Source organism: Sus scrofa, chromosome 12, assembly GCF_054392235.1.
Source record: "Sus scrofa isolate SSC_HxYL_T2T_F1_AM1 chromosome 12, Sscrofa_HxYL_maternal_Yorkshire_Landrace_v2.0, whole genome shotgun sequence".
Taxonomy (NCBI): domain Eukaryota; kingdom Metazoa; phylum Chordata; class Mammalia; order Artiodactyla; family Suidae; genus Sus; species Sus scrofa.
The window spans coordinates 8,549,702-8,575,435 of NC_139394.1; the positions used below are offsets into that span (position 1 = coordinate 8,549,702).

The 25,734-nt window shown below is 49.3% G+C and overlaps 1 long non-coding RNA gene across 40 annotated transcripts in view; it reads left to right on the forward strand.

Moving 5' to 3' along the window:
- LOC102165318 (uncharacterized) overlaps nt 1-25,734 on the forward strand; it is a 387,409-nt gene that overhangs the window by 241,998 nt on the left and 119,677 nt on the right. For 5 of the 40 annotated variants that reach the window (XR_014820743.1, XR_014820742.1, XR_014820739.1 and 2 more), the window contains exon 6: nt 14,684-14,846. The exons of 34 other annotated variants lie outside the window; for them this stretch is intronic. This is a non-coding gene — a long non-coding RNA (uncharacterized LOC102165318). Of the gene's footprint in view, nt 1-14,683; nt 14,847-16,233; nt 20,050-25,734 lie in introns of those variants that run through there. One more of the 40 variants, XR_014820752.1, reaches the window with a different exon arrangement.

The window sequence follows — 25,734 nt, forward strand, 5'->3', positions numbered from 1 at the left end:
CCCTGGATTTGGGTGCTCGCTGGCCCTGCTTACTCTTCTTTGTAGCTTATGTCGGCATCTAAAACTATTAGACATTCACTCAGTGGTTGTGTTTTTTCTTTTTGATTCCTCTCCCCATCCCTGTTAGAGTAGATATTCCATGAGCACAGAGATTAAAACCATTTTGTTCAATGCTTTATTTCCCACACCTACAACAGAATCTGTCCAGAGCAAGTTCTTACGGCATCCTTCATGAAAAGATGGACAAACGAGCAATTGCTAGTAGGCAGGTGCGGAACTGGGTGCTTAAAGGTGTTAACTTGGTTCCTGTTGTGGCTTAGTGGGTTAAAAACTTGACATAGTGTCTGTGAGGATGTAGGTTCGATCCCTGGCCTTGCTCAGCGGGGTAAGGATCCGGCGTTGCCGCAAGCTGTGGTGTCGGTCGCAGAAGAGGCTCAGATCTGGCATTGCTGTGGCTGTGGCATAGGTTGGCAGCTGCAGTTCCGATTCAGCTCCCAGCCCAAGAGCTTCCATATGCCACAGGTGCGGCCCTAAAAAGAAAAATAAATAAATAGATAAAGGCGTTAACTCACTTTTCCTCTCCAAACTCCATTATATAGGCACGGTTATTATCTCACATTTTTGGGATGTGGAAACAGGCTTAGAAAAGCAACAGTAGCTGCTTAACTTCGCAGGACCGCTATGAAGCGGAGGGGATGTGAACACTAGCAGCAGGACTGGCCTTGGCTGAGGCACGTGACCCTTAGTGATCATCTTTGGTGCCTCAGTGGCCTCTCCTGGCCGCACCCCACCTGACCTGCCGACCCTAAGCTCTGCGCCACGGAACAGAACCGCCCTGGTCTAGCGATGACTCACACGCATGCTCACACACAATTCCAAGTGCTCATGCCCCTGAACTCACCCACATGCTCACATGTATGTCACACTCACACGTGTGCACACACGCACGCACCCACATACACACTCATACACAATTGCATGCCTTCACACTCACGTATATGCATACCCCACACTGGCGTGGTCACACTCACACGTGTGTACACCACATGCACACACACCCATCCACAAACACATTCTCACCCTCATGCACATGCAGGTTCACAGCACATGCACACGCACGCACACACACACGCACACGGGCACACACTGACTTTAAGAGTGATCATGACATCCTGCTCTGATGTCTCCTTACTGGGAGCCAAGACGTGGGAGAGGAGCAGCTACCTTCCACATCTGTATCATCCGCGGGAAAAAGGACTCCTCTGGGCCCGCCCGGCTCTACGAGAACATTCACCCTGCAGCAGGCTGAAGGATGTCCCCTTAAGGACAGGGCAGGACTTCAGCAGCCAAGGGGAAACTCTGAGTTTCACTCGTTGCAAACTCAGTGCAGCTCTAGCAGGTAGGCATGGCTGAACCACCTTTCAGCACCTGTGTCCTCTTCATACCAGAAGATCCTCCGTAAATATTTGTTCAACTCAAGGACCCTTAGAAGAGAGGGCAGCAGAAACCCCTGAATCATGGCCAGTTCTATAGTTGCACAGGACTTCTCCAAACTTTATCTAGACCGTAGGAGCATAAATGTCTACCCAGGCCTGTGGCTTTCCCTCACCCCGTTCTGACTTCATCGAGGTGGGCTGGGTCCACATCAGTAATTTTAAAGAATCCCAGGTCATCCGAACGTTCTGCTCAGAGGGAGCGTCACTGTCCTGGACCAGAGGTTGGCAAACATTTTCTAGAAAGGGTCACGTTTTGAGGGTCACCGGATCTCTGTCACAATTACTCCGCTCCACTGTGGTGCTGCAAAAGCAGCCACGGACAATATGGAACCCAGTGGGTGTGGCTGTGTTCCAATAAAACTTTATTTATAAAAACAGGCAGTGGGCCAGATTTAGCCCATGGACCGTGTTCTACCAATCCGTCTTCTAGACTCTCCTAGCCTTTGAACATGTGGGCTCAAAATCCCCTGTAGGATGTTTTAAAACGCTGACCTCCTGGCCCCCTTAGGGGGTCTTTTTTCAAACCTGGGTGGAGGTCCAGGAATCCCTATGGATCTGAAGCATCCCAGAATTGGGGGCTATTCTGAGGTTGGGAGCCAGTGAATGACACTTCTATTTTTATTTTTTGTTTTTCGCTTTTTTAGGGCTGCAGCTGCAGCATGTGAAAGTTCCCAGGCTAGGGGACGAATTGGAGCTACAGCTGTGGGCCTACGCCACAGCCACAGCAATGCCAGATCTGACCCATGTCTGAGACCTACACTGCAGCTCACGGCAATGCCGGATCCTTAACCCACTGAACACAGCCAGGGATCGAACCCACATCTTCATGGATATCAGTCAGGTTCTTAACCCACTGAGCCACAATGGGAACTCCCTGAATGACACTATTAGAAATACCCAGCCATCACCCAGCCCTAACACTGACCGAGGCCCTAAGCCTTCTCTGGTCCAGGGGCTCCAACTCCAGAAATTTGTAGGACCATATTTGTGGGGCCATATCATCCATGTGCCTTCCTTTTGCTTTTCCCTTTCTAGTCTCTTTGCCTTTTGCCTCTTTAAATCCCTCTCAAACATTGGTTATGAACTCACACGGGTTTGAAGGGGGAGTTGGCATCGGGCCTTTTGGCCAGGGAGGCAGGGGAGGTGATGGCGACACAGGAGGCCCCTCTGCAGCCTGGGGACAGAGGGAACACAGCTCTCCCTGACCCTGTTCCAGAGAGAACTTTTCGAAGCTTCCCTTTGCCCCTCCATCGCCAGGCACAGCTCCGCTCTTGCTAAGCCTGAAGTCTTCGTGCCTCTGCGCCCTGGTGCCGACTGCTGGCTTGTTTTCACAGGTGAGCGTGGTGGGGGCCTCTTCCAACTTTCTGTGTCATCATGAGATGCTTATCTCCTTGGCCCTCGCCAAGCTCCGGGGTGATGGCCCGGCAGAGGCCTCAGCTTCTGCGCCGTTGTTCTTAATTAAATTTGAAATTGATTTCAACGGGAAGGCTTTGGGAGCTGGGTGGGCCATGGGCCAAGGGCCTGAGCCACTGCCACGGAATAGCACCACCTCCCGCAGTCCTGATCCCTGGGACGTGTGCACGGATTATGGAGAAATCCCTCTGCAATGAGGTTAGGTTAACTCTTTAGCCTGGGCGCTGGGTTTTCGAAAGTAACCACAGATCAGAAGCAGGGGAGCTGGCTCTGCTCGCTGACTAGAGGATGCGGAGGGAGATCTGGGCAGCTGGAATCCGGATGCCCTCAAAATCCCAGTGTGATGACCTGGGGTCCTCCACTCCCCCTCGCCTGATCGACTGTGTCCTCCCAAACTTTATTAGAGGATTTGTCCTTAAAGTGACCCAAGGAGCTGGCATGTCCTGAACAGAATGGTTGGGCTTAAAGAGAGAGGATGGGGTACAGAGATGGAGAGGGCGCCTGGCTTCTGTGGAGGGAGGCAGGAAGAATGTCATGGACCCAGCTCACTATCAGTACCACGCAGCTTGGGAGGGCCATGTTTTTTGGCATGTCCATATGTGTGGCACCACCGTAGATACCAGGGAGCGCCTGTTACCTGTAGTACCTGCAGAAAAGCCATAGGAGGTTTGCATATGCACAGAGGCCGATAATACCCTGCGTTTGCTAGGCACGCACATGTTCTACATAGGCTGTCTTGTTGGATCATTCCAATAACACTGGGAGTTACCACGGTCTGTGCCAAAGAGGCGGCGACTGAAGCACAGAGAGGCGAGGTCCCGCTCAAGGCCATGCAGGTGCTGGGTGTCGGAACAGGTATTCGATCCCAGCTTGGCCTGAAGCCGAGAGAACCCAAAAGGTATTCAGGGTGACAGGACACCTCCCCTTGTCCCAGCTGGAAAATAGTTTCCAGGCCACCCAAGGGCAAAGGCAGCATTGCCTGGTAGGTTTGGAAGGAGTTCCATATGGCAGCGGGTTTGGGGGGCGACTGAGGGCTTAGGGAGATAGAGTTGGTGAATGGACCTCAAAATTCTGTGGTCACTTTTTGCAGGGGGAGGGGGCGTCCAGCTTGCCCGTCCCTTGAGGGTCAAACACAGTGGGCAAAAGTGGCGGCTCCAAACGCCACAGCAGAATGAAGGCGGTTCAAGGACCTCCAGGCACTGAGCCCAACGGTGGGCAGAATGCTGAGTGCGTCTCCCTCTCCCCTGCCCCAGGGCTGCTGACCTTCCCAGGGTGACCTTTCTGACCTTCAGGATTCCTTTCTCCTCAAGCGTCTTTCTGTCCTGCTTCTGTCCCAGAGGAAGGAGATGGGTGGCTAAGGGTTGAACTCTGTTTCCCCAAATCGGAGTCCGACGTAACCCCCAGAACCTCAGAATGGGAGCTGGTTGGGAGATGAGGTCTTGATGGAAGTCACTGGGCGGGGGTGCTAATCCAATGTGACCGGTGTCCCAATAAAAGGGGGACATTGGGACAGAGGGACAGACACCGAGGGACGAGGATGTGGAGTGATGCAGGGAGAAGACGGCCATCTGCAGGCCAAGGAGAGAGCGTGGAACAGATTGTTCCCTCCAGCCTCAGAAGGAACCAACCCTGCCCACACCTTAATTTTAGACTTCCAGCCTCCAGGACTCTGAGATGATACACTCCTGCTGTCGAAGCCACTTAGTTCCCAGTACCTTGTTACAACAGCCCCCACAAACTCAAAGCCACACGAAAGTAACCTACATCCTGGCACAAATCCCATTACAACAATTCCAGGGGCATTTTGGATTTCCAAGAGAAGGAAAAAGTCACAGAAACTTTATCGTAGAGGATGGCACTCAGGCCACTTGGCAGTTTGGAGGGGTAGAGGATGGGGGGCAGCAGATCTCGGCACCCCCCCCACCTTGCTCCACTCCTGCCATCCCCCCAGGGTGCCAGTCCCCACAGCCTCCCCCAGCTCAGCCCCACCAGGCATATTTTCCTCCACATTCTTCGGCCAGAGACCTTGGCGTGTGTTTAGCTGCTCCGTCTTGGTATCCAGGAAACTGGGCAATGCTCGCACCTGCCCCACCCCCCAAGAAAGCAGGGCTCCCTAGAGCTGGGACTTCTAGAAACACAATGTTCCCGGTAAAAAGGTTTTAAAAAAAAAGGTAAAAAGATTCCCTGGGGTCATGTTCTCCTTAGCAGCTAATGCGCTGTGCCCAGGCTTCATTCTACCTCGAAGTTTCTCGGCCTGGGTGTCCGACGTAGGGCCTCTGGGGAGACCTGCACCTTTTTTTTTTTTTTTTTTTTGAAAGCGGCGCATTTAAAGGGAGGGGAGGGGATGCATAAGTCATTCGGAACATCTTTGCTTGTGTCCTTACTGTGCCCTCTCCCAGATAAGCCTAATTCATCTATTTGGCACTAATTTATTGAGCATCTGCCCTGGGCCAAGAGAGGCTGGGGAGACAGTCATGAATGAGACTGACACCCCTCATTTAAGAAGTCCCCGGTTTTGGAGGCGAAAGCCGCAGTGAACCCCTATTTTGGGGTCTGATGATGGTTCTGAAAGGGCAAGGGTCGGCTACACACCTCCTGCTGTTAACCTGTTATCTGTGGTTCTTTAGATATCTTTTCCCATCAATCTTAGATTATAAATACACTGAGCGCACAGGGATTCTGCTGACATAACGCCTCCCAGAAGCATTTTCTGCTCTAGATACCAAGAAGGCAGTTTTTATCAGACATTAGCATGCATGGTAATCAGGTGGGGAGGTGTGAAAATGCAGATTCCCTGGCCTGGCCCTTAGAGGTTGTGAATGAGCGAGCCAGGGGGAAGGTTCAAAATACCCATTTTGAACACGCGTGTCCGGTGTGCGCTGCTCTTGAGAACGCTCTCCTAGGATCAGAGGCCTCTTGCTGTTTTTCCCTGGATGTCCGCAAAATAAAACGGGAAGCAGAAAATCACGAAAAACGGAAAATGGCCAATGGCAGGAAGAAAGGGATTCTTTGGGTGATATTAGCTAGTCCATGAAAAGCTGGTTGACTTGAATAGGATTCCTGCTACCATAGGTGGCCTTTTTAGGACTTTATTTTTTTAGAGAAATTTTAGGTTCACAGCAACATGGAGAGGAAAGATCAGAGATTTCCTATAGCCCCTCACCCCTGCGTACCGCCCCCCCACCCCCGGCACAGCTTCCTGGCAATATTTCCCACATTTGTTAAAACTGATGAACCTCCGTTGATGCATCCTTATCACCCAAGGTCATAATTTACAACAGGCCTCACTCCGGGTCGTGTACATTCTATGAGTTTGGGCAAATACGTAATGACAGGCGTCTGCCATTATTGTGTCACCCAGAAGCGTTTCACTGCCCTGAAACGCTTCTGGGCTCTGGCTATTCATTCTTCTCTTCCCCTCAACTCCTGGCCAATCACTGATCCTTTTGTTGTCTCCATCGCTCTGCCTTTTCCAGAAGGTCATGTAGTTGCAACAGTACAGTGCAGCTTCTTTAGATTGGCTTTTTTCATTTGGTAACATGCATTTAAGATTCTTCCATGTCTTTTCATGGCTTGACAGCTCATTTCTTCTTAGCGCTGAGGAGTATTTCATTGTCTGGATGGATCACAGGTCATTTCTGCTGTGGTACGTGTTTTCCAGGCCCTGAGGTCGGTGGTACCCTGTAGCCATCAGCCATGAACCCCTTCCTCTTTCGATAAAAAGTAGTGAAAAATTCATGAGCTCTCTGGCATTGGATGGAAAGCTTTCCATCACACTTGGATTTCTTGGACTTTCTTAGGATTGGGGGCGGGGTACAGGTGCTTGGGACTCACAGGCGCTGAATCGAACCTGGACCAAGAAAACGAGGTCGGTGGATGAGATGGTTATGGCAGACACCCATGTGTCTGTCCTCTGGCCTACAATACAGGTGACAGAGTGGTGGGAACCTGCTCTGAGGTGAGTGTCCCCACTCGGGAGTTGGTTGGTCTCGGTAGGATTCCTGCATCAGCTCTGCCATGCGATTCTCAGATATCATCCTGGGGCCAAAAAAGAGAGCCTTGCCAACCGTCTAGGGAGCTATGTGTCTTTAGACAATCACCTTGCCCTCTCTGAGCCTTGGTCTGCTCCTCTGCAGATCAGTGGTTTCCGAGGTCTCCTCTCTCTTGGACATTAAATGCCGTGGCCACAGAAATCAGTTATCGCTCCTGTCCCATCACCCCCCCACCCCACCCCCGTGCAACCTGCCCCTGCCCTTTGGTCAGCCCGGCTTGGAGAACAACACGAGGCACAGAGAAACTGCTCGGTCCCCCTCAGCAGACGGCTGCTTGGTTCTCAGACGTGATGCTTGGTTCTCAGACGTGACCACGCTGGGTCTGGCACATCTCTGAACTATCTGAACGGGTTAGAAAGAAGGCAGCGGAGACAGTGGTGTTTTTCCCTTTCAGGATCCCCTTCCTTTCCCTTCAGCTCCATCCAGCTGCTGGTGTGCTGGGCCCCTGACCCTGAAGCCAATTTCCCTCCCACTCCTGTGACTCATACCTTTCATCACGTCTCAGGAGAGGGGCGTCTGTCACTTCCTTCTCCTGATGAGCGGGAGGGCCTTGGGCAGAATCTGAGCTGTAACTCGGCTTGGCCAGGACCAGCCATAATCCTTGAGCAATTAGCAGAGCTGGGAGGTCTGCTTCTAGAGCAGGTCCTGTGCGCATCGGGGTGAAGGAAGTTTCCTGCTTTCTTAGACACGTCCCCTCCCTCCCCCAGCTTCCTGCTTAAAGCCTTAAGAAGAAAGGAAGCATTCTTGCCTGTTTTTTCCTTCTATCTCTTTGAGTCCTGATTCTGGAGGACACTGAGGATTATTGGCTTTGGAGGGAAGAATTCTGCGTTTTGTTTTTTGTTTTTTGTTTTTTGGGTTTTTTTGCTGGCAGCCTGCAGTAGCAAGGGGCACGCTCAGAGCCAGCGCTGAAGTTCATATCACCAGGATCTTGCCTCCCTCCACGGCTCTGACCCTTTCCCCAGGAGACTTTCAGAGAGGATCTTTGCTGAAAACCCAACCAGAATCCTGGCCCATGTGTTTAGGAGGGGAAAGCTTCCTTTATGTGTGCTTTTCAGTGTGTTCCTATAATGACAGCTTGATGTTATTATTATGAAGCCCATGTGTTTGCTACCAAGGCGTTAGGAAAGACACCATAGAAAGCCACACCAACGCAAGGTTTTGGGAAGTCAAGGGATAGGACCTGATTTAAGAGTGAGGCATGATGGTAAGAACAAAAGATAGAGCTCTTTAGCTGTGTACCCACACTCACAGATTCTTGGGATGTGAAGTGGAGGAGAGAAAAAACCTGAGGGCTGGTGGCAGACAGAGCCGGTGACTTAAAATGCACAAATACGGGGCCAAGGACCCATTTGCAAGGATTCTGGAATCTATAGATTGCTGTGATGCTGAGCTGTATACCCTGCCCCGCCCCCACCCCCTCCCGCCAAACTCTGACTCATTTCCAAGTGTTTATACAGCTCACCGTGTACCAGCGATTGTCTCAAGCACCCTACATATTTAACTCATTTAATTAAATTTCCATTGAGCTTTGCCTTTTCTAGATTTATGGAATTTTCACCTGGAGACTTTTAGTGAAATCTGGGATCACTCCTCACCCAGAGGAGCTCCTGGCGTGGTGACAGATGATTCTAGATTCCAGCCCATGCTTTCCCTCTTAGCACCTGCATCTCTGTGGCCTGGCCTGGCCAGTCCTGGGAATGTTTAACCCTTCGTGGGCTCCACAGGACAAGAGCTAGCAAACAGGAATGGGGGGAGGGAGGACTGCCCAGCCCGGAGAATGGGGAAGCTGGTAGAGCTAGGATGGGAGAAGGACCGAGAGCTGAAAGCAAGCTCAGAGCCAAGCTGCTGGCAAACCAGCTGAGATGATTTTTGCTAAGATGTACCATCCCAGCAGAGGGAGGGAGAAGTGTTAAAAACAGCGAGAGGGTGAGACGGGCTTCTGATTCAGTCACTCCTCCCCCTTAGCTCATTTCGAGCGAGTTCATCTCATGACGGTGAGCAAGGAGGTTCTGATGAGCTAATATTCCCAAGAACTCGGTAGGAGGGGTCACCTTTCTTGCCAGGGCCACATCCTGCTCTTTGAAGGATGGCTTTTGAAGAAGGACCAGAGCCAGGATTGATGCAAAGTAAACAGGCGACACGGTGGCTTTGCATGGGTCTGGTGATTCGGTCCATCTCAAAGCCTCCTCTCTGTCCTTCCTCCCGAACTGAGCACCAGCCACCTCTTTGGGGTGCTGACTGTAGGGAGGTGATGGTGACAGCCCTGATAGGTTGACATTCTTCCCAGGGGCCCTTTGTGGGTGGTAGTGGTCAAAGGAATTCTTCCACCTGAGTGAGGGCATGGTGTCGAGACACCTGGGGCTGAGGAGCCCAGAACTCAAGGTGAAGGCAAATCAGAGGAAGCCTATTAAGAAGAGTCAGAGATTGGAGTTCCCATAGTGGTGCAGTGGAAACAAATCCGACTAGGAACCATGAGGCTGTGGGTTTGATCCCTGGCCTCGCTCAGAGGGTTAAGGATCCAGTGTTGCCATGACCTGTGGTGTGGGTCACAGACGCGGCTGGGATCTGGCGTTGCTGTGGCTGTGGCATAGGCTGGCATCTGTAGCTTGGATTAGACTCCTAGCCTGGGAAGCTCCATATGCTGCAGGTTTGGCCCTCAAAAGAAGAAATAAATAAATAAATAAAAATAAAAAATAAGAGTCAGGGCTTAAATAAGGGAGGCGATGTCCAGAGAGCCAGCGATAGGACACCTTGGAAGGCTTTGGAGCTTCATACTGATTGAGAGGTGCCCAGTTTAGGATGAAGCCAAGTCACCCAAGGCGAAAGCTTTGGGAGGTCTGGGTTTCCTGCTTTGTTGCATTTGGTGGTGGTTGAAGGGGTCAGAATGAAGATGGGTGAGTTCTTTTTCCTCCCTTAGTTTCCTTATAAATGACACAATTCATGTCCCGTGCCTAATACAGCACTGATATCGTATCAGTATTCAATACATTCACTTTTAGGGTTATCTTTGGTTAAACAAAATCTCCAGAGGTCTTAATAAAATTGACTGCTGGCCAGCATCCAGCCATACCTGGTGATATTTTCTAGAGATGGGTAGGAAATAGCCAAATACCTTTTCTTAGTCCTGGCCTGAATGTTTAGAATCCCGGGTCAGTGGGTCCGTGCTAGTTTGTATGGCCCCGAAAGCCTAAACTCTTGAGCTTGGGGAACTGTGAAACGTACAGTTTCAGGTTTGGCAACTTGAAAAAGCATTCAGCAAGAAGGCAGCACTTGTCTTTGGCCCTTTTCACCCAGTGGTTTGACAATGACTTGGGAAGAGAAGGATTTATACATTTGTGAACTCTGGGATTCTTTGGTGTGTAGGAGGGGCAGTGGGGGGAGAGGAGGGAAGACTTGGGAGGTAAATGGAAAATCTTATCTATGAGGTCATCCAGCACAGTGTCTCTTGACTACAAACTCTCTCCAAATTCTGGTAACTGGTCTGAAATATTTTGGGACTCTTTGCTCTAAAGTAAGTGGTGACATAGTAGAATTCTCTCCTTTTTTTTTTCTTTTTCTTTTTATGGCCTCACCTTTGGCATCTGGAAGTTCCCAGGCTAGAGGTCCAATCAGAGCTACCGCCGAGGCCTATGCCACAGCCATGGCAACACCAGATCCAAGCACCTTTATGACCTATGCCTCAGCTCACAGCAACGCCAGATCCTTAACCCACTGAGCGAGGCCAGGTATGGAACCTACATCCTCAGGAAACTATGTTGGATTCTTAACCTGCTGAGCCACAATGGATACTCCTTTCTTTCTTTCTTTCTTTCTTTCTTTCTTTCTTTCTGCCATTTCTCTCTTGCTCTTCTTTCAACCTGGCTTTGTTCTCCAAAGTCCAGTTTGTCTGGAGGCCTAAAGAGAGCAAACTATCTCAGCAGCTGGAAAAGCAGACCAGAATCAGGCAGCATCCTTTCCTGGCTGGCTTCCCCCATGCTCTCTGGTTGACCAGCTCAAGCCTGGCTTGTTGCTAAGTCGTTTACCCAAGAGGCAGTGGGCAGGAGGGGCTGAACTGGCCATGCTGAGCCCCACCTCCCATCTCCATCAGACTGAGGAGCTACTCCTTCTGGCCAAGACCACCAAGGAGACTCTGTTGTAGGACATTTAAAGTCATGGTGGACAGGGTCCATGAGAGCAGCAGCATGACACAAAGGTGCATGTCTCCTCTCTGAGGGGAGACCCACCTGCTCCAGGAGCCTGTCCAGTGGCCAGATGCTCCAAGGCAAGGCCCTTATTCCTGGGGTGGTGGGAAGATGGAGTTGGGGGCTCAAAGAGGCTGAGCACGCAGTGGAGGCTCCAAGGATTTGGAGGATGATTATGTTATCAGCCTTCCTGTACTCCGAGCATACGAACTCCCACATCGCAAAGGGTGGTCTACTCACAGACGTCTCATCTTAGTTATACGATCCACTTTATTAGACAATCGGTCTTGGTAAAACTCCTCCTATTTGGATCAAGCTGCATTTATGGATGTGACCCTGTTTTCTTCCCTTCTTGTGGCACATTTGTTTTCAGTTGTGTATATTTAAGATTAAAGGCTGCAAGTGATGGTTTTTCTTTTATTTCATTTATTCATGCATTCATGAAACCCAGATTTTTGTTTGTTTGTTTATTTTGGCTTTTTTGGGTTTTTTTTTTTTTTGTCTTTTTATGGCCACATCTGTGCCATATGGAGGTTCCCAGGCTAGGGGTCAAATCAGAGCTGCAACTGAGGCCTACACCACAGCCTTGGCCACATCAGATCCAAGCTGCCTCTGTGACCTACACCACAGTTTGCAGCAATACCAATTCCTTAACCCACTGAATGAGGCCAGGGATCGAACCCACTTTCTCATGGAGACAATGTTCAGTCCTTAACCCACTGAGCCACAACAGGGACTCCCAAGCAACACAGTTTTATGAGCACTCATGAGACCTGAATCTAGCCTCTGGGAACATAAAGGTGAAAGAATGTGGTTCCTCCTATGGAGAAAAGAGAGGGGCAGATCAACAACTCTAACCCAATATGCTCCTCGGTGTCATGGGGTTTCGTTTGATGTCTAGCTCTAGTGAAGAAAGAGAACTAAAATCCTCCAGAGTGGTCAGAGCGACTTCTCAGGAGATGAGATGCTTGAGCCATGACTCCCAAGACCGGCAAGAGGGCAGGAGAAGATAGGCATTAGAGATAAGCTATTTCAAACAGATAGAAAGCCACATGTTAAAGCACCAAGGTAGTCAGAGCACAGGCCACTCTGGGACAGTGAGTAATTATGGATGCCTGAGGTACCACATGCAGCCCCCTGATGAGTCCTGATGAGTCCCGAGGCTACATGGGAGTGCACGTGCCAAGATCATAAAAGGTCTTACATGCTATGCAAAGAAGAGGACATTTTATCCTAATGGCAGTTAGGGGCCAGTGAAGAATTTAAGCTCATGATGAGATGATCATTTTTGCATGTTACAAGGATGATTTTGGTATCATGCAGAGGCTCTACCGTGGAAGAATTAGGCTGGAGGCAGGAAGACCAGATAAGGACGTGGTGATACAAAATTTCAGGCAAGAGCAGCTGAGAGCAGTGGTATGCAAATGGTATGCAAACAGGGATGGAAAGGGAGCAGTTGACTTGAGAGATTTGGAAGAGGTGGGATCAATTAAACTTAATTTTCATCTTCCCGTGAGAGAAAGGGGAGCAATCCGCATGGCTCTTGGTTTTCTTCCTTGGACAAAGAGGAGTTGGTGGTTCTAGTCTCAGAGATCGTTAGAAGTTCACATATTGAGTCTGAGATGCTCGTGTGAAAAGTATAGGAACAGATGTCCAGGAGGCAGCTGGCTTTAGGAGAGTGGACCCCAGGAGAGGAGTCTGGGTTGGGGCTGTCATTAGCACATGGGTGATGGTTAGTCTTGGCATGGTTACGTCAGCCACAGCAGGGGTGTTGAGTGACCAAAGAACTGAGTCTTGGGAAAAGCCCATATTCCAGAGGTAGACAGAGAAAGAGAAGTTCCCGTAACGTTAAGGGGGGAGGAGTCAGAGGAGACAGGAGAGGATTAGGAGAGTGGGGAGGGTCTGAAATGGAAATGGAAGAACATTTAAAGAAGGATGCTGTGTGTAATACAGTAAACATTGCAGAAAGGGATCACTGAGAAACCCTCTTATGCTTGGGAATCATGAGGTCATGAGTGATCTCGAAGAGAGCTGTTTGAGTGCAGAAAAGGGGGGCACAAATGAGCTAGGGGCATCGAGAAATGAGAAAGTAGACCCCCTGAGTAAAGGTACACGTGAGGGAAACTTGGTAGTGTGAATGGACGGAGAGATGGATGACTGCTAAGTAAACAGATGATCAAATATTACTGAGCGGGAATGACACGTTTATAGACTCTTCAGATAGACAACAGAGGAGTAGGTGAATAGACTATTAGGAAAAAGTCAAGGGGGAAAGAGAAATTAAAAATGCAGGAAATATTGGGGCCAACGGTTTGGGGGAGGTTATGGAAGAAATGAGCATAAATACATGAATTCCTTTTGGATGGAAGAGAGGTTACCATTTGTATTGGAGATTTGGGGAAGAAAGGATGCATTGGGTACCAAATTGGGTACCAAATACATTGGGTACCAAACGAGGAAATTTACAACTGATTCCTTCTCCTTCTCCTTCTTCTTCTCAGTGAAATAAGAAGCAAGGTCCTCCCTGTTGGGAAAGATGGCAGAAAGGGCTGAGACGTTGACATGGCTGCTAGGAACACGAGAGATGGGATCGATCAGAAAATTCTAGGAGGATGGCCGAGCACCATGGAGGATTCAGCCGAGACTGGCTCTGGGCATTTATTTGTGGTTCTGCCCATGATTGGTGTCTGTGAGCAATTCTCTGGCAGTGCAGCGCCATCAGCATGGGAGTAAAGCAGATCTTTGCTTGGCCTGGTCCCTAAGTGTGTTGGAAGTGGAAAGACAAGCGGCGTTGTTTGAGTTATTGGCAGAGAGTGGCCATGGCTGAAGGGGCTTAATGGGGAAGAAAATGACATTAGGTGGGACGTGACAAACTGGGAGAAAAGGGAGGCGCCCCGAATCTGGAGAGCATGATGGAGTGAGAGAATGGGCAGAGAGAAAGAGCTGGAAAGATAGGACACTGAGTCAGAGAGCTCAGGTTTTAAAATGTCAGAGGTGGGACTGTTTGGGGTGATGGCACATCCAAGTTGGGGCCAGAAGCGTGGGTGGGTTGGGTAGAGAGCAAAGGCGGTGGAAAAAGCATTGAGAGTCAGGTCAGGGAACCAGAAAGCTCTCGTGTCTGCTGGACAGTGACCACCTCTTGGGATGGTTGCAGGGTTTCTCTTGGGAAGAGCTGTCAGGCAATGAGCTCGAGACTGAAGGACCAAGTGCTCAGAGTTGAGCCTCATTTTAGCAATGAAGACGTCCCCAATCTGAAGGCAGGATTCCTGGTAAACAGGGCCTCCTGGACAAACCTGTTGAGGAACAGGGAGGGTCCGGGAGGATTTGTCCCTTTGCCGACTTCTGCCAGGCCACGAGCCTGCAGACCTGGGCTGATTTTACCAGCGCAGGGGCAACGCTAGCTCTTGCCAGCAGACAGAGAAGTGGAAACTTCGACAAGCACGTCAATGCCTTGCCCAAAAATGACACCCCCGTGGTGCTGACCTCAGCCTGTCACCTCATCTCCCTAATGCTCGCTCTTTGGCTTCTTCTGCTTTCGCAGCTACCCTATAGCAGCAGAGCTGCCGCAGCGTGGGCCCCCTCCATGCACGCCCTCTGGGGATTTGGCATTTTGGTTCGATACGGGGATGCAGAGGGGAATTTTTCCACTTGGCAGAGCGGTACCTAAATCAGGAGGGAATGTTTTTCCTGCACAGCAACAAGAGGTATCAAATCATGACTTCTTCTTCCTCCCGTCCAGCTCTGTTGCTATTTATGGAGGTATAATTGTTCCATAACAATACTTTTTGCCGGGAAAAGGCCTTCTCTTACCCAAAGCCTCCCCAAATCCCTGTGTTTTAAATTTTAGTAGTAGATGTGCTCAGATCTCTTTCCACTTAAAAAAAAGTAACGATCTATATGTGCATATACCTCCCACCTACCTAGATGTGTGGTCCTTGGAGGTGGGGACTCCCCTGTACCTTATTGATTTTATTTGTTTTAATTAGGCGCTTAGTTAATTTATTTATTTTTTGCTTTTTAGGGCACCTGAAGCATATGGAAGTTCCCAGGCTAGGCGTCAAATTGGAGCTGCAGCTGCCGGCCTAGGCCATAGCCACAGCAATCGAGGATCCAAGCTGGGTCTGTGACCTACGCCACAGCTCATGGCAATGCTGGATCCTTAACCCACTGAGCGAGGCCAGCAATCGAACCCATGTCCTCATGGATACTGATCAGGTTCGTTACCTCTGAGCCCCAACAGGAACTCCTATCTTATTGATTTTAGAATCCTCTAAAGTCTTTTGTTGGTTAGCACAGGTCTAGTGGTTCCTTGAATGAATGAAATGCCTTTGTTGAATGGACAGATGGGACTCTTTTGCCCACTGCTCTAAAGCAGGTACTTTGAGGCTTGAATGGCAGTGTCAAGGATACAGTACACTGAGCTCTCATCTCTTATCCATGGCTCCCTGTGATAAAGGCAACAAGAAAAAGGATCAGCAATGATACAAATAAAGGTGCTTATTTACAAAACAGATAGACTCACAGACATAGAAAACACATCTACGGTTACCAAAGGGGAAAGGGAGGAAGGGATAAACTCAGAAGTTGGAATTAACGTATACACACCACTATATATAGAATAGATAAACAACAAGGACCTACTGTATAGCACAGGGAATTCTGCTCGATATCTTATAATAACCTATAATGGAATCACTTGGCCGTACACCTGAAACTAACACAACTTTGTAAATTAACAATTCCATTTTTTAAAATGATTAATTTGTAAATCAACTATACTTCAATTTAAAAATTTTTCTAAAAAAGGAAAAAGTGGTAAAAAACCAAAAAGAAAAGGGAAGAAAAAAGAAAAAGGAAAAAGGATCAGGTCTTGCGATTCCTGGGATCTAATCTTGAATTCACCCCTAGCTCTGTGGCCTCAGGCAGATCTTCAAATCTCTCTGAACCCCAGTTTTTTCATGTGACAATAAAAGGAAATAATACCTCCTTTGATTGTTAGGGAGATGGAATTTGATTGCATGTAGCCAGGTAACTTAAATGTAGAAACACCTCAGTTCAGAGAAGATTCTTCCTTGCTTGCCATCCATGTAGACATCACCTTTTGGTCTCAAGGCTTGTGTCTCTGAGATGCTGAACTAATTAAGAAGTGTTTCCTGAAGCTGTGGAGTAGCTTTCACTCTGCACAAAATTATGTCTGGAATTGATTTCATGACCAGGACGCAGTATCAGCCATGCTCTGAGAACTCTGATTCGCTCAGATTCTCATGTGAGGAATCACAGATCACAGTTCATCGTGTTACTAGGAGACAGTGTGGTTGAGAACCCACTTTCCTGAAAGTGGGGGCCATGTGGTGGTAGCCAGGGGTCTCAGATATCAAGAAAGATGGGAACCTATTCTTTTGGGTGTGCACCGTGTTCCAGGCACTGTGCTCATTGCTTTTCTATTTTGAACATTTTTAAGTTCTCTAATAACATCCCTTCAAGGAATTGGGAAAGCAGACATCCTGGAGAGAAGGAATTCTGGATATGCCAGCTTTTTAAACTGCCTCTGACTTTTAAAATTTATGAGTACAGCTTGATTCACTCCAAGTGGCTTTATGCGAACAGCATTGAAAGGAACTGGAATCCCTATGGACGCATGTGATCCAGGGCAGTCTCTGGATCAATAGACTGTAAGCCTGAAGAAGTCAGGAATCTCATCTGTTCGGCTCATCCTTGTACTGTGCTTAGCAGATGACAGGTGTACCACACCAGATTTGTTGTTTGGAGTGGCAGCAACCATTTTGTGACCATGAGGACAGCAGAGAAAAATTCAAGGAAGGTAACCCAGAGTCCTAACACATTTGAGCTGCCAAATTAACACACCCTGGCACCACCCACCTCCGACCACTTGTTTTATGGCATAATTAAATGTCTTCACTTTTAAGTCATCTTTTTCTATGGCTATATATATATATATATATATATTTAAAAAACTCATGGCCTGAAGCATCCTAACTAATTCAGTCTCTAAATACAAGCTTGGGCTGCCTGGATGGATGGCCCCAACCATGCTCTTTACGGGGCAACAACTTACGTGAATGATGGCAGCCACCTATTACTCAAAGCTAAACTAGAACATTTGCTGGGATCCTTAGACCCATCTCTCCTGCTTTTAAACAATCTTGTTCCACATGAGAGTTGAGTTCCCGGCAGCACGGGTGGCAGAGAATGAGCCTGGCGGATTGGTGTTTGGTTTGTCAGGGCGCCATGCGGCGCTGAGTGCCCAGGCCATGCTGTGTGATCTGAGCCATCTCCCTGCCTGCTGCCCTGCCTCGTGGAGGGCCAGCGCCTGAGAGGGGAGCATAGCTGACATTCTTCCTCTCCTGGAGAATTCGATGCACAAGGACGCCTGAACGGGTCCTCCAGGCATTTTCCGTTCCTTTTGCTGCTGGCTCTGCCATCTCTGAAGTCTCAACTGGGGCGAGGGGGAGGGAGCACATCAGTAGGTTCTGAGTCATCACTGACCAGCCATCAGACAAGACCGTGGCGTCCTTGAGGATTTAGGTCGGATATTTGGCAGTGTTGGTGACTTTGGTGTGAGTGCATCTGTATTTCACGTAGATCGACGTTCCAATTCAGTTCCACAAACACGGCACCCTGACGGAGGGCTGGCTGCCTGGGAAGAGCCATCTCATTCCACTAGCCACTGAATCTCCCCTTTATCTCCTCTGTGCTGACCCCAAAGGATAGAGGCAGGGAGTTCCTGTTGCGGCTCAGCAAGTTATGAACCCAACTACTGTCCGCAATGGTGTGGGTTTCATCCCTGGCCTCGCTCAGTGGGTTAAGGATCTGGCATTGCTGTGAGCTGTGGTGTAGGTCGCAGACCCGGCTCGGATCTGGGGTTGCTGTGGCTCTGGCATAGACGGGCAGCTATGGCTCCGATTGGACCCCCAACCTGGGAACCTCCATATGCCAAGGGTGGCCCTAAAAAGACAAAAAGGGGGGGGGAGAGGAACACAAAGGCGTAGAGAAAGCCGTACCCGATCTTTGCAGGGATGGTTTTAGAGCTGAATGGGTAAAACCCCATCAGCCGTCGGGTGGTCTATGCAATCCGTCTCCCGAGGTTTACTTGGTTGCCGTTTATCTTCTCTCTCCTGTCTCCGTCTCCCTCCTCTAATGACACTGAATGCCCAAGGAGTCATGATCCAAACCCCAGGCCTTGCTTCGTAGCTCCCCAGGTCTCGATCTGCAGAGTCTCCTTCGGTGACAGGCAAGGAAGGCACATCCCTGAACCTTCCCCTCTGCTGCAGCCACATTCACAGGCTGAGCTCCCAGCTCTCTGGCTGCCTGCCCCGCTCACAGAGGCCCCTCCTGATGCTGTGACAAAATGCCTGGGAGTCATGGGGTGAGGATCAGTGATGGGGAAAGCCAAGGCCGTTCCTATCCCCAGCCTGGCTGGTCTCACACCACGAGGCCATATTCCTCATCGTCCTGAGGTTTGGCCGAAGAGTCGGGCTCTCTAGCCTGCATGCTGAGGGCAGCCCCCTCCTGACACTGGTGCATTTTGGATTAGCCTGTCAAAGCAAAGGGCCACGTGATCCTGCCGCCGTGGCGATTTCTGCTTTCTGACAGGTCACAGCGTCTCCATCACTCCGAGACACTGCCATCCTCTTTTTCCTGCATCAAGGCCCATTGCTTCTCCTGCTGTTTGGTGCATTTGGGGACAGGGACAGCAAAGTGCCACTACGGGGTGATGAGCAAACAGGAGGGCCACAGAAAGGAGGAGCCAGGTGCCAAAGAAAATCCAACTCTTTCACCCCCAGCACCCGGAGGTGGGGGGTGTGTGCAAATGGCAGCTTTGGGCTCGATGTGCTTCCCCAGGTCCTGTCTGGCTGGTACTTGACATGGACCGCTAGCCTTCCTCTCTGAGTCACGGCAGCGGAAAACACAACTCCTGGGGGGCTTCTAGATGCTGAAACCAGAAGGGCTCAAAGACAGACATCAGAGAAGCTGAGGGTAGTGAGGTTTCCACCTCCACCCCCGTCACTTCCCGCCTCTGCTCCAAGATTCTTGAACGATGTGAATTCTTCCCCAGAGAACACCGTGGCATGGTCATGACTTGTTAAATACCGTAATTAAAATAGTTCTCTTATTAACTTTGTGATAACGCTTCACCCCCCTCCTCCAAATTACATGTTAGCATTTTGTTAATTAAATTTCCAGTTCCAACAGAACTGCCGTGAGGTTTACAGGGGGACTTCTTCCTGGGGGGTGGGACGGTGGATGAGCAGGTCAGACAGGTTTCCATCTTTCCTGCTGGAAGATGGGGAGAAGGAAAGAGAGGAGATTGTCAACAGTGGAGGCCTCAATAAGGTGCAAAGAAAAAGAAAGGGTGCTCAGTTAAGTTAGAATTTCAGTTAATTTTTCCAGGGTAAGTATATCCCAAACATGGCATGGGACATACTTATGCCCCAAACTTATTTGTCATTTCTCTGGATTTCAAACTTGGTGAGGCGTCCTATACTTTCTTTGTCAATCTTACAGCTATACCTAAACCTCAGCTTCCAGCTCCAGAGAAGGAAGGTTCTCTTCTCTTCTTTCAATGTGTATTGGTTCTTTAATTACTGAATTCACATTTGAGGCTGTGTTTATGGGTTTGGTCAGCTCCTTAATTCATATGCTCTCGAAAGATTTTCAAGTTATGTGCTGTATTTATACTGGTATGATGACTATCTTGGATCCATTGATTGACGAATTATTTAAATATTGTCTAAGATGCACCAGGTGCTGTGTGAGGTGCAAGACACCAAGTCAATGAGGTATGGGCTTTGACCTCAAGGAACTCACTGCTCAGAGCAGGGGTCCTAGGCTTGGCCAAATCCTGTCCACCATCTTGTTTTATAAATAAAACTTTATTGGAACACAGCCACACCCATTGGCTTGCTATTGATTATAGCTGCTTTCACCCACAGTGGCTCATTGAGTCATTGGAACAGGCTGTGTGGTCCAAAAGTCTAAAATATTTACTTTCAGCCTTTAAGAGAAAAAGCATGCTGACCACTGACCTAGAGGAAGAGCTGGTCAGCCATGTGGACAACAGGCTAAGAGAGATGTGAGCGACGTGTGTGGCGAGCACAAAGCACGGATCCCTGGTTCCATCTCTGTGTACCATTGACAGAGCTCCCATCAGAGCAGGGGCATTTAAAGGATTCATCAAGAGGTGGGAAGGGGCGGGAGCTGGGATTCTAAGCAGAATAAGCAGCACGTGCAGAGTGCAAAGCCTGCTTCAGGGCCGTGTCCTGAGGGTGTGGAAGGGGTGGGGTGGGGGTGGGGAAAGGTCCCATCTTGAGGGTCTTGGTATTCCAGGTACTGACAGGGGTTCACTTGCATAATGCACACAGTAGGCCCTGAAGTGGTCATTAGAACCCATATTTTACACGGGTCGCTGAAGGCTCAGAGAGGTTAATGAAATGGTCCGAAGCCCCACAGAAGGAAACAGAAGAGTCAGAATGATCATTCAGAGTCAGCCCGATCGCAAAGCCCATGTTCTTAGCATCCTCCATGCTCACAGCACAGTGTATGCATCCATCGCTCCCAACAAACCATAAACAGGTGCCTGGAGGTCGGGAATATATATTTTTAAAATTTTTTTTATTTTTTCCTCTGTACAGCATGGGGACCAAGTTACACATACATGTATACATGCTTTTTCCTCCCCTTGTTGTGTTGCGATGTATCTAGACATCATTCTCAATGCTACACAGCAGGATCTCATTGTAAATCCATTCCAAGAGCAATAGTTTGTGTCCGATAACCCTACACTCCCGATCCCTCCCACTCCCTCCCTCTCCCCCCCAGGCAGCCACAAGTCTATTCTCCAAGTCCATGATTTTCTTTTCTGTGGGAAGGTTCATTTGTGCTGTATATTAGATTCCAGTTATAAGTGATATCATATGGTATTTGTCTTTGTCTTTCTGACTTATTTCACTCAGTATGAGAGTCTCTAGTTCCATCCATGTTGCTGCAAATGGCATTATGCTGTTCTTTCTTATGGTTGAGTAGTATTCCATCTTCCTAATTCAATCATCTGTTGATGGACATTTAGTTTGTTTCCATGTCTTGGCTATTGTGAATAGTGCTGCAATGAAACTGGTACAGCCACTATGGAGAACAGTTTGGAGATACCTTAGAAATCTATACATAAAACTACCATATGACCCCCACAATCCCACTCTGGGGCATATATCCGAGAATATATCTTATTCTAGAACAGTGGTTCCCAACTTGGGATGCTTCTTCTGAGGGATATTTAGCCACATCTGGAGACAGTTTTTGTTGTCACAATTCCAGGGGAAGTTGCCACGGGCATCTAGGGGGTAGAAGTCAGGGAGGCTGCGAAACATCCTACAAAGCACTGGTCAGGCCCCCACCACAAGGAATTGTCTATCACAAATGTCAATAGTGCCGTCCCTGAGAATGCTGGCCCTGTGCCCCTCTGCCCAATATAGGGCTTAGCAGATCAAGGGACACCTGGTCATGTTTGTTGAACTGAAAAAAAAAATGGGTGTGTTTGGGGAACAGGGTAAAGAGAGGCTTTAGAGAGTAGGAGAGAACATGGAAGAGGGGGCAAGAATGCTAACTGGGATGGGATTTCAGCCATGTGAAGTCTGACATAAGGGAGTTTTAATTTATCCTAAGAATCTGGCGAGTATCCATGAGGCATCGAAGCTGGGAACAGTGATTCCATGGGGAGGGTTGGTTGGATGGTTACCCTGATAGGTGGCGGAGCAGAGATGCAGGTAAGAAGACCTGGCAGGTGGTCTCTAGCAAGGCAATGCCAGTGGGAAGAGAGGCAGGAGCAATGGTGGGAGGGCTTAGGAGAAACACCTGGCAGGATTTGGGTGGGTGGGGCCAGAAGGAAGGTCATGAAGACACTTGTCTGAACAGTTACCACACTGACTGAGGTAAGGGATACAGGAGGGTAGACCAGGTGTGTGTGCTTAGGTGGAGGTGGGAGGGGTGATGACGTTGGGTTTGCTCACTTGGAGGAGGCTCCAGGATTCCCATGATCCCCTGGGGCTATTTTCAGTCAGGCTTCAGAAATCTGAATGGGGAACTTGGGGGGGAAAAAAAGGCTGAAGGGAACATACAGGTCCATGCGTGGATATTTTTCACATGGAGGTGCGTGCTTTCTTACCTCATCTTGCCCATTCTCCCTCCCCAGCCCCTAGGTCTCCAGGGTCAGAGGTGGTACAGAGATTCCGAGCTCAGCCAGGATTGAGTTTGAATTCCGGTTCCACCGTGTACTAGCTGTATTATATCCATATGTTACTGAGTCGTAAAATGCTCTTCTCTGTGAAATGGGGATGATATTAGCTACCCATGAGGTTGTGGATATAATTCAGTAATGGTAGCAATTTAATCTTACTCTCCAGTCCCAAAGCATACATGTGAGTACATGCACACACACACACACACACACACACACACACACACACACGCAAAGCTCAGTATGTCTCAGCACTGACCGCATCATCCTGAGATTCCTGGCTGAAGAGTTAATGGTCCCTGTAGACTCTTCCAGGACAGACTCTGTCCTGATTATCTTTGTGTCCCCAGCACCTAGCACAGTCCTGGGATCAGAGGTTACAAATGCTTCCATCATCAGGGTTCCATTGGAGCCAAGTTGACATGCCTACAGTTCACGGTTTGTGAACTGTACAGACAGAGCCAAGGCCTCCTAAATCCAAGCCCAGGAGCCTTGGCATCCTTGGGGGACTGAACTCTTTCTGATCAGTTCAGATCAGCCAAGAATCCAGACAAGCAACGTCCGTTATTAGCTTTGAAATCTGTGTCCTTAACATTGACAGTAAACTCACACTCACGACTATATACGTTCTTGGGCTGGTGTGAGGATGAGTGTACACTCCTGAAGTCATGCCTAGTGGGACAGCATCAGGAAGAAGCCAGTCTGAGCAAGCAAACTCCTCTGAGGGTCCCTGAGAGTAAATTGCATCTCCCTTTGGCTTGGGCTTGCCAGGACTCTGGACGCTTGGAACCTGCTCTGAGCTCTGTTTCTTTTCTTTCTTTTTGTCTTTTTGGGGCTGCACCCATGGCATATGGAGGTTCTCAGGCTAAGGATCGAATTGGAGCTACAGCTGCTGGCCTACACCAGGGCCACAGTAACACCAGATCCAAGCTGCGTCTGTGACCTGCACCACAGCTAACGGCAATGCCGGATCCTTAGCCCACTGAACAAGGCCAGGGATTGAACCTGTGTCTTCATGGATGCTAGTCAGGCTTGTTTCTGCTGAGCCACGACGGGAACTCCCCTGAGCTCTGTTGCTGATGGAGTCACCTTGGAACAGGCATTGTGCCACCCCCACCCGTAGCATGTCCACTTCCTTCCGACTCGCACCCTGTCGCTTCCGAAGAACATGAATGAATCCTCTTTCTGTGGTTTGCTTCATCCACCCACCTTCTCAGCCAGAGAGACCTACCCATGTCCACTTCTGGGCATCCTTTGTAATTACCCATAAGGCATAGACTTTTAAAAATCATCTCAATTAAAGCGATTAACAAAGTAAATCTGATGATGCACCTCTTTTTTTTTTTTTTTTTTTTTTTTTTGTCTTTTTAGGGCTGCACCTGCAGCATATGGAAATTCCCAGGCTAGGAGTTGAATCAAAGCTGCAGTTACAGGGATCTGGGCTGCATCTGCAACCTATGCCTCAGCTCATAGCAAAGCCAGATCCTTAACCCACTGAGTAAAGCCAGGGATCAAACCTGCATCCTCAGGGGCACTATGTTGGGTTCTTAATCTGCTGAGCCACAAAGGGAACTCCCAGTCAATTTTTTTTTTTTTAATTCATCCTTTATCGCTATTTACTTCCTTGCTGATATGGCAATAGGATAAGCCAGAAGGGGGATAGAAGTGGGTACTCTTAGTTTAAGTCAACAGATATTAATGTACCAAGCACTGTAGTTGCTTTTCCCTCAGGATTCTCAACAAGTTGCAGCAGCATCTGTCTTAGCCTTGGTAGCTAAATAAGACATCTCATGGTGCCCTGGGAATGCCAAGCCATTTGGTATTTAGGTGTGTTCTGCCCTCAGCCCCAGGGAGTTGCTAAAGCCAGGGTTGAATTCTGCCCTCCCCTAGACTCTTAGAAGGAGCCAGGGTAAGATGCAGAGCCGTGCAGATTCCTACCTCAGCGCCCTGCCGAGCCTCATCAAGCAAGGAGGCTCCCCTCTAAGCCTGGAGGCTCCTTGCTGTCTGACCCCAACCCTCTCCCCTCGCTTCAAATTACAACTGGAACTGGAAGCCAAGAGCCAGCCAAATGCATCATGGTTCCCACTACGGAGACGGACCACGCTGCCAGCCAGCAGGGCTTGGCTACAAAAGCCCAGGAAGCAGCAAAGCTATCCTGAGAAGGTGATCTTGTGTGTTTGTTTCTCCAGGCAGCTTCTCTGTGCAGAAGCTGCATGTTTCTTCAACCATTTTTATGTTTATAGATGAGGGGTGTCTGGGGGGGACACCATGGGGGGAACTGTAGTGTGCATGCAACTGGCTAATTAAATGGGCTTCATTTAAGACAAGAATGCACCAGTGGTTCAGTCCCCTTTAAGGTCCAGTTAGCCTGGCTATTCTGGAGCCTCGGAAGGCACTGCTGATGCAAGGTGGCACTTTTTATCAATGAACAGCCTAGCTCCAAAAGGGGACGAGGAGGAGGGATGGGCAAGGATTACATTCTCAGTTTACCCACCGTGAGTGGCACCAGCTTCCCTCCTCATCGCCACCCCGCCTCCCCCCTTGTCGTACACTTGACCTACAGCTTGGTTTGTCAGTTTCTCCATATTCCTGTGAGTGACTTATGGAGGACAACAGGCTAGTTTCTAATCTCAGCAGAGGTGGCCACGTCTGGGGTCCTGGGAGAGGACTGGCTCTGGGTTGTGAACTGGGCACGGAGAGATGCAAGAGTCTCTCGGTGATTTTGTAGATGTGAGTATACACTGGAATCCAGAAGCCCTGAAAAGCAACAGCTGCCCAGCCTTTATACTGCAGTCACTCATTGATTCACTGATTCATCAAACGTCTCCTTGCTATCCTCTACGTGTGTGGGACAGGCACAGCGCCTCCTCTGTGACGTATGTCGGTTTCCTAGGCAATCCAGGGTGAGGTCATTGTCATTTCTGTAGCAAAGCCCTTGGATGGGAGCCAGGAGACAAAAATCCGTCTTCACTGGGTGACCTTGAGCAAGTCACCTGGATTTGCCCACCGCCCCCCAGAGGTTCCTGGCAGCTCTGATGCTCTGGTCTTTCTGCTCTGACCCTGGGGAGCACTGACTCACACGCCAGCACAAGGCTCCTCTTCCTTCTGCTCGGCAACCCAGACCCGAAGGAGCCAGGCCTCCCTCTCTCCAAAGGCTTATCCTCAAGAGTTCTCTTCCTTAGCCCCTCTCCCTGCAAAGGTGAGGAGCTGATGAAGAGAGGAAGAGGGACACAGAGGGAAAACCCAACAAGATGCAAAAAACCTCATGACTTCTGGTAGCGAGCTGAGCTATCAAGTTTGAGCCTGAATGAGACTGTGCCACCGTACTCCCTGGCTGTTAC